The sequence below is a fragment of the Canis aureus genome, chromosome 15 (genome assembly GCF_053574225.1).
Source record: "Canis aureus isolate CA01 chromosome 15, VMU_Caureus_v.1.0, whole genome shotgun sequence".
NCBI lineage: Eukaryota > Metazoa > Chordata > Mammalia > Carnivora > Canidae > Canis > Canis aureus.
The window spans coordinates 9,826,392-9,835,148 of NC_135625.1; the positions used below are offsets into that span (position 1 = coordinate 9,826,392).

The 8,757-nt window shown below is 45.6% G+C and overlaps 1 pseudogene; it reads left to right on the forward strand.

The window, feature by feature from the left end:
* Positions 1-6,564: 6,564 nt before the first annotated feature.
* LOC144284123 (ubiquitin carboxyl-terminal hydrolase 17-like protein 6) lies at positions 6,565-8,172 on the forward strand (annotated as a pseudogene).
* The last annotated feature ends 585 nt before the right edge of the window (positions 8,173-8,757 follow it).

An 8,757-nucleotide genomic window follows, 5' to 3' on the forward strand; every position in this document is an offset into this window, starting at 1 on the left:
TGTATACCAGCTCTCTCTCAATTGAAAAACAAACAAACAAACAAATAAGTAAATCTATCTATAAAGTCTGAACTTCTGTTTCCCAAGCAAGGAGGTGAGACATTTGTTATGTTCCTCTCAATATCTCCTTTTCAAAAAGTGCAGGACAGTGAAATACCACTGGGCTGAAAGACAGAACTTCTAGATTTGAGTGCTGAAGCTCCACTCTGGCTTCTAACTGGAAGTGTGGGACACAGAACCAGGGCACTTTCAAATCTCAGATGCTCCTCTGGTCGGTGATCTATAGTTGCCAAACATCACTATGCAGGAGATTTGATCGGACATGTGGTTTTAAAAATTCAGATTCTTAACTTAAAATTCCGAATATGAAAGTGTGAGAGTCGGGAACAGACCTCTGATTTTCAAAAATATTCTAGGTGACTAGAATCAACTTTCTAAAAAAGATTTTTTTTATTTATTCATGATAGACACCGAGAGAGATGCAGAGACACAGGCAGAGGGGGAAGCAGGCTTCCTCTGGGGAGCCCGATGTGGAACTCGATCCCAGGACCCCGGGATCATGATCTGAGTCAAAGGCAGATGCTCAACCATTGAGCCACCCAAGCATCCCTAGGTGACTAGAATCAATTTGGCTCTAGAAACACTGATTTATATTACCTCCAAGGCCACTTCTAGCTCTAACATTTTAATATTCTAAGAATTCTTGTAAATCTGAGTGTGACACTTATCCTTAGTTTTTATGATTGAACAAGAAACCCGGTCTGTGGGTGTGTATGCGTGTGTGCATATATGCATAATATGTAGCATGAAATGTAGAACCATATCCAATCCCTAATTCTTGGTAAATGAGAACAATGTTAGTGAGGAGAGAGAAGGGAGGAAAAGGTATGGCACAATTTGCACACACTGGGGAATAATCTATGTACATTTATGGTGTGAAGGAATTGTGTGATTTGTAAGGGACAAGAAGCCTGAGGAAGTCATTTTCAACTTGAGTGCCTGAGTAAGTGGTAACAATATTTACTAAGATCTAGAACAGTAAATGAAGATCAGTTTTGGAAAGGAAGGGATAAAGTGCAATAAAAACTAGTTATTTGTGGGTGCCCATCAGAGATCCAGTTAGGGAAGACCAATGCCCTGTAAAACTTTAGCATGAAGTTGAAGTCGGAAATACAGTGTAGAATTTTTATCAGACAAAGCTCATTTAGGTCAACAGAAATCATGCTGGGTATTCAGAACACGAAATTTAATGCAAAGGATTGCTTACACAGGTAGCAGATGGTCAAAAGACCACAGAGATTAATAAGTACAGGCCTGGAAGAGGAAATGGGAAAGGCACAATCAGCGGCAGGGGTCCGAAATCCTGGTGTTAGCTACCTACAGCTGGAGGCTGGATGTATGAGTATGGCACACAGCACAGCTGGTGCTCAGACCTCTAAGTCAAGAACAGCTCATGAATGATGCTTAAGACTTTAAGAAGGAGTGCTCCATGGCTGGGGCCTAGACAAGTGGGGTGGAGACATCCTGCAGCCAATGTTCAGACTTTTGAGGGGAAGATATGGCCAAACAGGGGCCATGGAGAACCAGGGTACACAGCAAAACAGGTTGTGGCCCAGCCATGCCTTTATGGGTGCTGGGTGCTGTTAGTTCCTTCAAGGGTTATTGCAAGGCTGCTGAGAAAGCCAAAAGGAGTTGGAGCCTGGAGCCAACCATCTGTTGCTGTTGGGGTGCTGCTGGCCAGAGCTGGAAATGAAAGGGACTGTCTTCACCCTTCATCTTAATTTCCTGCCTACTGCCAATGTCTTGCATTAAAGGGGCTAATGGGAAGCAACTGGCCTCAAGGTCTGGAAGATGCAGTGTGCAGGGCATCCATGCACTGCCGTGGAGTGGAGTAGAGAACGGAGGCTTGGAGCCTGGAAAGGCTGGTGAGGAGATAATGCCACATCAACAGGAGAGGCTGAAACCACGGGAGCTCCTGGAATTGCTTAGAGACATGTGTAATATGAAGATGGATGAATCCAGGGTGTGTGCAATCGCAGGAAAGGGAGAACATAGGAGAAAAGGGAAGAAGAGAAGGAAAGTAGCTGGAAGACTTCTATCTTCAAGGGCAGAGGAGACAGGAATGAAGGAGGAGACAGACCACATTATGAAATACTTGTGAAGTATCGAGGTAACAAGAAACACCAACCATTGATTGCCGAGGGTGCCCCTGGAGTCTTTACAAAGAGCATGGTGACCAACACATGTCTAAGAGTTCATGGTCTCCTCATTAAGAGAAATCCCAGCAGGCTGAAGGTGGTAGAGGATGTTTCTGTAAGTCGAGAAGCAGAGGAAGACACTATACACACCACTGTTAATTTTGCAAGGAAAGCGGAGGGAAAAAAAAAAACAGAAAGAACAGGGGATGAGACCTAAATACATTTAGATTCTCAAAGGCAGTTAGTTTTATCTGAGGCCTGGGCAAACAACTTCTGGGAAGACCCCAGGACCTGTGATACTTGCAAAAAGAGAGCTTCTTCCACCCACTCGTCTCTTGCGTAGTTTTCAGAATAAAAACATCAGCCCATTAGCCATGAAGATATGTAGCAGCACCAGAACATTTTTTAGAAACATGTTTTGATTTCTTTTTACAGCCTTTATAAATTGGCTCATCCTTGGAAGTAAGTTGTGTTTTATTCTGCTCTCCTTTATTTACATCTCTACAGAAAGCAGGCTTAGTCAAATAGGTAAGGGAATTCTCCAGACAGAGCCAAGGGGCTGTCTTTCTTCTGTTCTGGAGCAGTGTGCTGTCAGTCTAGGATGACAGTGGCCTATGACATATATATTGCTAGCCCTGAAAGCTGGGAGTCTGAATTTTGGCAAATAAGGGCAAAAGCAAACCTGTGTGCTGTTACCATCAGCAAGGATCACAAGGTCACAGGAGGGATCTTGGAAAGTGTCCAACTCTTCTGCAGCTGTTTCCACTTCTTCTTCCACCCAGCTGCTCACCGGAGCTGCTAAAAATAATCCCTGTTCAGGCTTCTGCTCTCAGCCAGGGCCCCATTTTGTGGACATGCTAAGAACATAAGACCAAAAGCCAAAGTGTTGCTGTGACTAAGCCGGCAACAGTGGCATCTTCTGGGGTCTCTATCTCCTCCGCTGTAATGAAGGTGTTGAATTAGACTATCTCTAGGAACCCTGCTCTTGAAGAGGCCATGACTGCTACATTCTCACTACAAGAGGCCAGCATGAAGACGCTACCCAATCTTTGGCCAGCTTAAACTCTGACACAGGCCCTTTTCATTATGGCACTTGATGTCCCAGATTGAACAGGGAGGGGAAGCCATGCTAACAGCTATCTGTGAAGGAGCCGGAGAAGCATGAGCCAGCAGGACTGCTAAGGCGGCCACAATTTGTGTCCATCACGTGGGCATGTACTATGTGGTTGAGTCGTCTCATATTACGGAGACCAGAGTCTGAACGACAAAGACCCAGGGTCACAGCTCTGTCTGAAGCCAGGGTTTTAGAACATTTCAACCATGGTCCCACCTTTCCATTCTACCTGTTTAATCTGTTAATCTGCTCACTCACTTTATCAATCCATAAAATAATTAAGGGGGCCTCTGCCAGCAAGTGAGGATTCCGAAGGTCAACATAACACAGTGCCTTCCCCCGGGCCCCTCACGGCCTACAGATCATATTTCTCTGCAGTGTCAGAAGCTGGATTGACAGCTTCATTCAAAGAATGCCCATGTTGGAGGTCAAGAGAATAAATCCAGAGATGTTTGCCGCATGGAGCTCACAGCCAGAGGATCTTTGCTTCTCACTTCCTGTAGCTCCGGCTTGGCTTTTAATTATTCTTCCTTTTTTTGCAGCAAAGTGGCGTCAGTTCAGCTCTACAGCCCCCAATCTTATCTTCAAAGGAAAGGCACTCAACCTCACAGCGACCATCCATCTCTGACACTGCATCCTTCTGTGTATAGCTCCATGGGCTGTGTGGAGAAAGCAAGGCCTCAGTTATCCAGTACTTGGTGACCAGAAAGCAACATAACATCACCCAGGCCAAAATCACAATTCCCTATTACCGAGTCTCCTGCAGACACCGAGTACACATCTGGCGATCAGAAAAAGCACATGTCACGTGAGCAGCTGTATGGGAGCTCAGATTCCCTGCACAACTTACACAGTGTCCCTACTGGGTATTCAATTCCTTCTGCCATAGTCATTTCTAGGATATCTAGAAGCAGAGTATGTCTTCCTGGGATGGAGGCAGTCTACTTTCTAATTTTAATAACATTCCTTCCCAATGCGTGATTGTTTTCATGTCTCCAAATTAATAGTCTCAGATATATGACAAAAGGTAAAGATGGTGCTGTTTATACTGTAGGCAGGTCAACGATAGGCCACATGCAACGATAGACCACAGCCACGTGGCTGTGGAGTTTCAAGAGTTTAGGTGCAAAGATAAAAGAAACCTGAGGCTGATCCATTCTGTAAGAAATATCAATGAATAATGGGTTTAATTCTGGAATTCAGGGTGATGTGGACAATGAGTTTTTCTTCAGAACAAAGATTAAGCTGAAGAGAGTAAAGGTATTTTGAGATAAATGATTGAAAAAAGTTTTTGGTGACAGATGTTCTCAGGAGAAATAATACAAAGAACTGGCAGCCACTCCCAAAGGGAACTTGTTCTTGGAAAATACAGCTTTGAGGAGAAGAAAGAACACATATTGCTGTCTAATACTTGAGATAATACCATGCTGAAGAAACATTGAACCTGTTCGTACCCCAGTTAGGACTCAGACCAACAGAAAGGAATTGCACAGCCTTAGATTTCTGCTCAAAGTAAGAGGAAATTTTTAATAGAGTCCAAAGTTGAACTGGGGATATTGTAATAGACTACTGAAGTTCATCAGGCATCTAGCCAATCAACTGACATGGAATACTCATAAGGTGTTTAAATACTTAATTGAGGCAGATAATAAGAATGAGAATGATGATTAAAAAAACAATGATAAGCAGACAATAATAATATTGTACTTTCTCAGGCACAGAGGATGTGCCTGGCTTTGTTTAAGCAGATTATAGAAACAGAGGGATTGTTAAACCTTCCCAAACAGTTATTTCTCACGTCAAACAATGAGTAATGGGATCTCTGGACAACACGAGGAGACTCAGCAAAAGACATCATTCCTAGGCCCCATGTCTCTGTATGGTTGCTCAATTTAGAGCTAATGGCAATAAAAATGGGGTCATAGTTTGACGATATTCATGATGTAATATTCATTTTGTCAATTAAAACTTTCAGTTAAACACGGAGATATCATAAAGAGCATCCTACACAAAAGTTTTTTTAGACTCCATGGTTTCAGAATAAATATCCTAAAACATGGTGGCATAAGAGATGACACTTTTATTCTCTCAGTGTCCAGGGACGACAAGTGAACATCAAGAATTCAGCAGGGCCCCAGGGCTTGTACAGCCCAGTCACTGACCAAGGCCTTGCAAAATTTCTCTTGGCCTCTGTTTAGTAAAGAAGACAAATGGACTTAGGTTTTCACCTTTCCTAAGGCTTATTCAAATTCATAAACTGGAAATGGTCATGGTCACAGTAGGAATTAATTGTCTTGTCGAATCAAAAATCTTCAGCAGAGACTACCAATTGTGTAAACAGAATAAGCCATAATGACACTTCCAAACCACGAGCTAACCCCGTGCCTACCTCCCTGCATCTACAACTGCCAAAACCATAATGTGTAAAAAAGGTGCAAGCCTACGACATACTCCAATTAAGTCAAAAGTATATAAAGAATATTGGTGTAGAATTACCTGAGGAAAAGTTAAAATTCGGCATAATAACACTGGATTTAAGATATAGACCTGTCAGAAAGGAGCTTTAAAGGAATGTTTCCCAAAAGCATAAAACCATCCAGAGGATTTCACTTGTTGTAGACCCGAGACACACCTAGACAGACAATGATATTCATTAAGACCTTCATCATCTTTGTATATTGGAATCATAGTAGACAGAGATGAAGGTGTAGAAGCAAAGCATGGACACCATATTCCCAAATAATTGGTTACAGCTACAAACATTCTGGCTGGTGAGGATATGGTGTTCCTATGTGATACCTGAGCTCTTTTGGGAGAATGATCTTCCCTGTCCTAGATCACTAATGTCTAACTCTCCTTGGCTCGCTTGAGGTTACTCAAAATGAAAGAGGACACCCATTAAGATTTCCACTGAACATAGAAACACTGAAGAAAGTCTGTTCAGAAATAGGTAGGGGCAGTTAGGGAGCTTGAGAAAGATCTGAAGGTGCTGTCTGTTGTGGGAGGCAAGATTAGGAGCTGGGCTGACCTGAATGGTCTCTGTCAGGGAGAAACACACCCAAATCCTGTAATCCAATCTAGCAATTAGAGTGGATTAGAGGACTTTGTGCCTTATCCCAGGGCCCAAAAGCCATGAAAGGTGGAGGTGAGGGTCACTATCTGACATTTGGAAACTGGCACAGTGAGAGGAGCATCCCTTTGCGACCCGAAGCTCCTGGTTGAATGTATCTTGTGGACACTGTTTCTGCAGACATGGAGGCTGCCCACCTCCACCCCTCAGAGGAGCCTCAGTTCAGCGCCTCTCCCAAACCCCAGTCATGCTGGTCAAGGAGAGCCGGGGCTGAAGTCCACGGAGGACCCTCTGTGCCCGAGACGACATCCCCTGCATCAAAGACGCTCTCCTCCCTGACTGACCCGTTGGCTCCCGCATCAGCAGGGCTGCCTCCCACCAAGACGCCTCTGAGTTGGAAGAGCCTTTCCCACGTGGGAGCCGGGCTTCAGAACATGGGCAACACTTGCTATGTGAATGCGACCCTACAGTGTCTGACCTACACAGAGCCCCTCGCCAGCTACATGCTGTCCCAGCAGCACGGGACCACCTGTAGGAGGCAGACATCCTGCATGCTGTGTACCCTGCAGGCTCACCTGACGCGGGTTCTCTGCCATCCTGGACGTGTGCTCCGGCCCCTGCCACTCCTGCTCGCCGCCTTCCACAGACACAAGCAGGAAGATGCCCATGAGTATCTCATGTTCATTCTGGATGCAATGCAGCAAGCATGCTTGCCTGAGGACAAGCTCTCAGACCCTGAGCGTCCTCAGGACAGGACCCTCATCCATCAACTCTTTGGGGGGTACTGGAGGTCTCAAATCCAGTGTCTCCACTGCCAAGGCATTTCGAGCACTCTGGAACCTTACCTGGACATCAGCCTGGACATTGGGGCTGCTCACAGCGTCATCCAAGCTTTGGAGCAGTTGTTGAAGCCAGAACTGCTGGAAGGTGAAAATGCCTACCATTGTAGTAAGTGTCTGGAGAAGGTGCCTGCGTCCAAGGTGTTGACTTTGCACACTTCACCGAAGGTCCTCATCCTGGTCTTGAGACGATTCTCAGACTTGACAGGCAACAAAATGACTAAGGAGGTGCAATATCCTGAGCGCCTTGACATGCAACACTGCCTGTCTGAGCAGAGGGCATGACCCTTGGTTTATGTGCTCTATGCCGTGCTGGTGCATGCTGGGAGGAGTTGCCACAGCGGACATTACTTCTGTTTTGTAAAGGCAGGAAATGGCCAGTGGTATAAAATGGATGATGCTAAGGTCAGCGCCTGTGATGTGACTTGCGCGCTGCGCCAACCTGCCTATGTCCTCTTTTATATGCAGAAGACTGATCTGGAGAGAGACCTTGGGAGGGAGTCAGTCAAGGAGGGAGGACTCGCATCTCCCGAGGCAGACCCCACAGTGGTGTTTGAGGCCTCAGGAGAGCCGGCAACGGATCCCTCCATGAACCTTCCTGAGTTGGAGGAGCGTGGGGAAGAGACCTCAAGGCAACAAATGACATTAGACCAGTGGAGATGCCTCCAAGAGTGCAACCGCCCTAAGCCTGAACTCAATGTCAGGAGAAGAGAAATTGCTCTTCCTGCGAACGCAGTCATCCTTCACCACTCCAAATACAGACCTGAGATACCGAAGAATCATCCTCAGCAGACCGTCGACCTGCTCACCACTGCAGCTGGGATGCTCCCACCTCAGGTGGCCAGAGACGTGGCCAAAGTCCCGCGTGTGCCAGGGAGAGCCAGACCTACCAAGAGGATGAAAAAGAAGGGACAGAGGTCTTTAGAAGCAGTCCAGGGATGTGTCTCCTAACTTTGGTGCACATGGGCGCACACACCCACACACACAGCGTCACTCACTCACTCCAAACCCGAACACAATCCCATACTGGAAATATTTTGTGTTGTGTGAAGTGTGTGTTCTATATGTATGGAAGAACCATCTATCTGGTGTGTTCATGGGATATGGCCTTCAACTGAAACTTGAGGACACTGATATTTAAACCTGGTTCATTGTCATGATCTTTTATTGGGATAGTGTGGATTTCATATGGGGTGTATCGAGGAACCTGCCTCTCCTTCAGCCTTGGGGAGAGTGGGGGCCACTTGCAGGTGAGAGGCAGGGAGCAATCAGGGTTGAGAGTGGATATGATGCTGAGGACCCGGGGTTGAAGTCAGTATGTTTGACCCTTTCGTCATGCTCCCCACTTCCCAATGCTTTTCTTCTATTTATATTGAAAGAATATTTCTCTGAACATAAGTATGTATTGGGTCTTGCTAGCGATGTGTCTTGGTCATTGCTTGGAAATTGTAAGATGGAAATTAAGTGCTTATTTTTGGGGCGATAACTGCATCCAGACATGATTGAACCACAGTGATTTTATTATGTTCCCTTCAC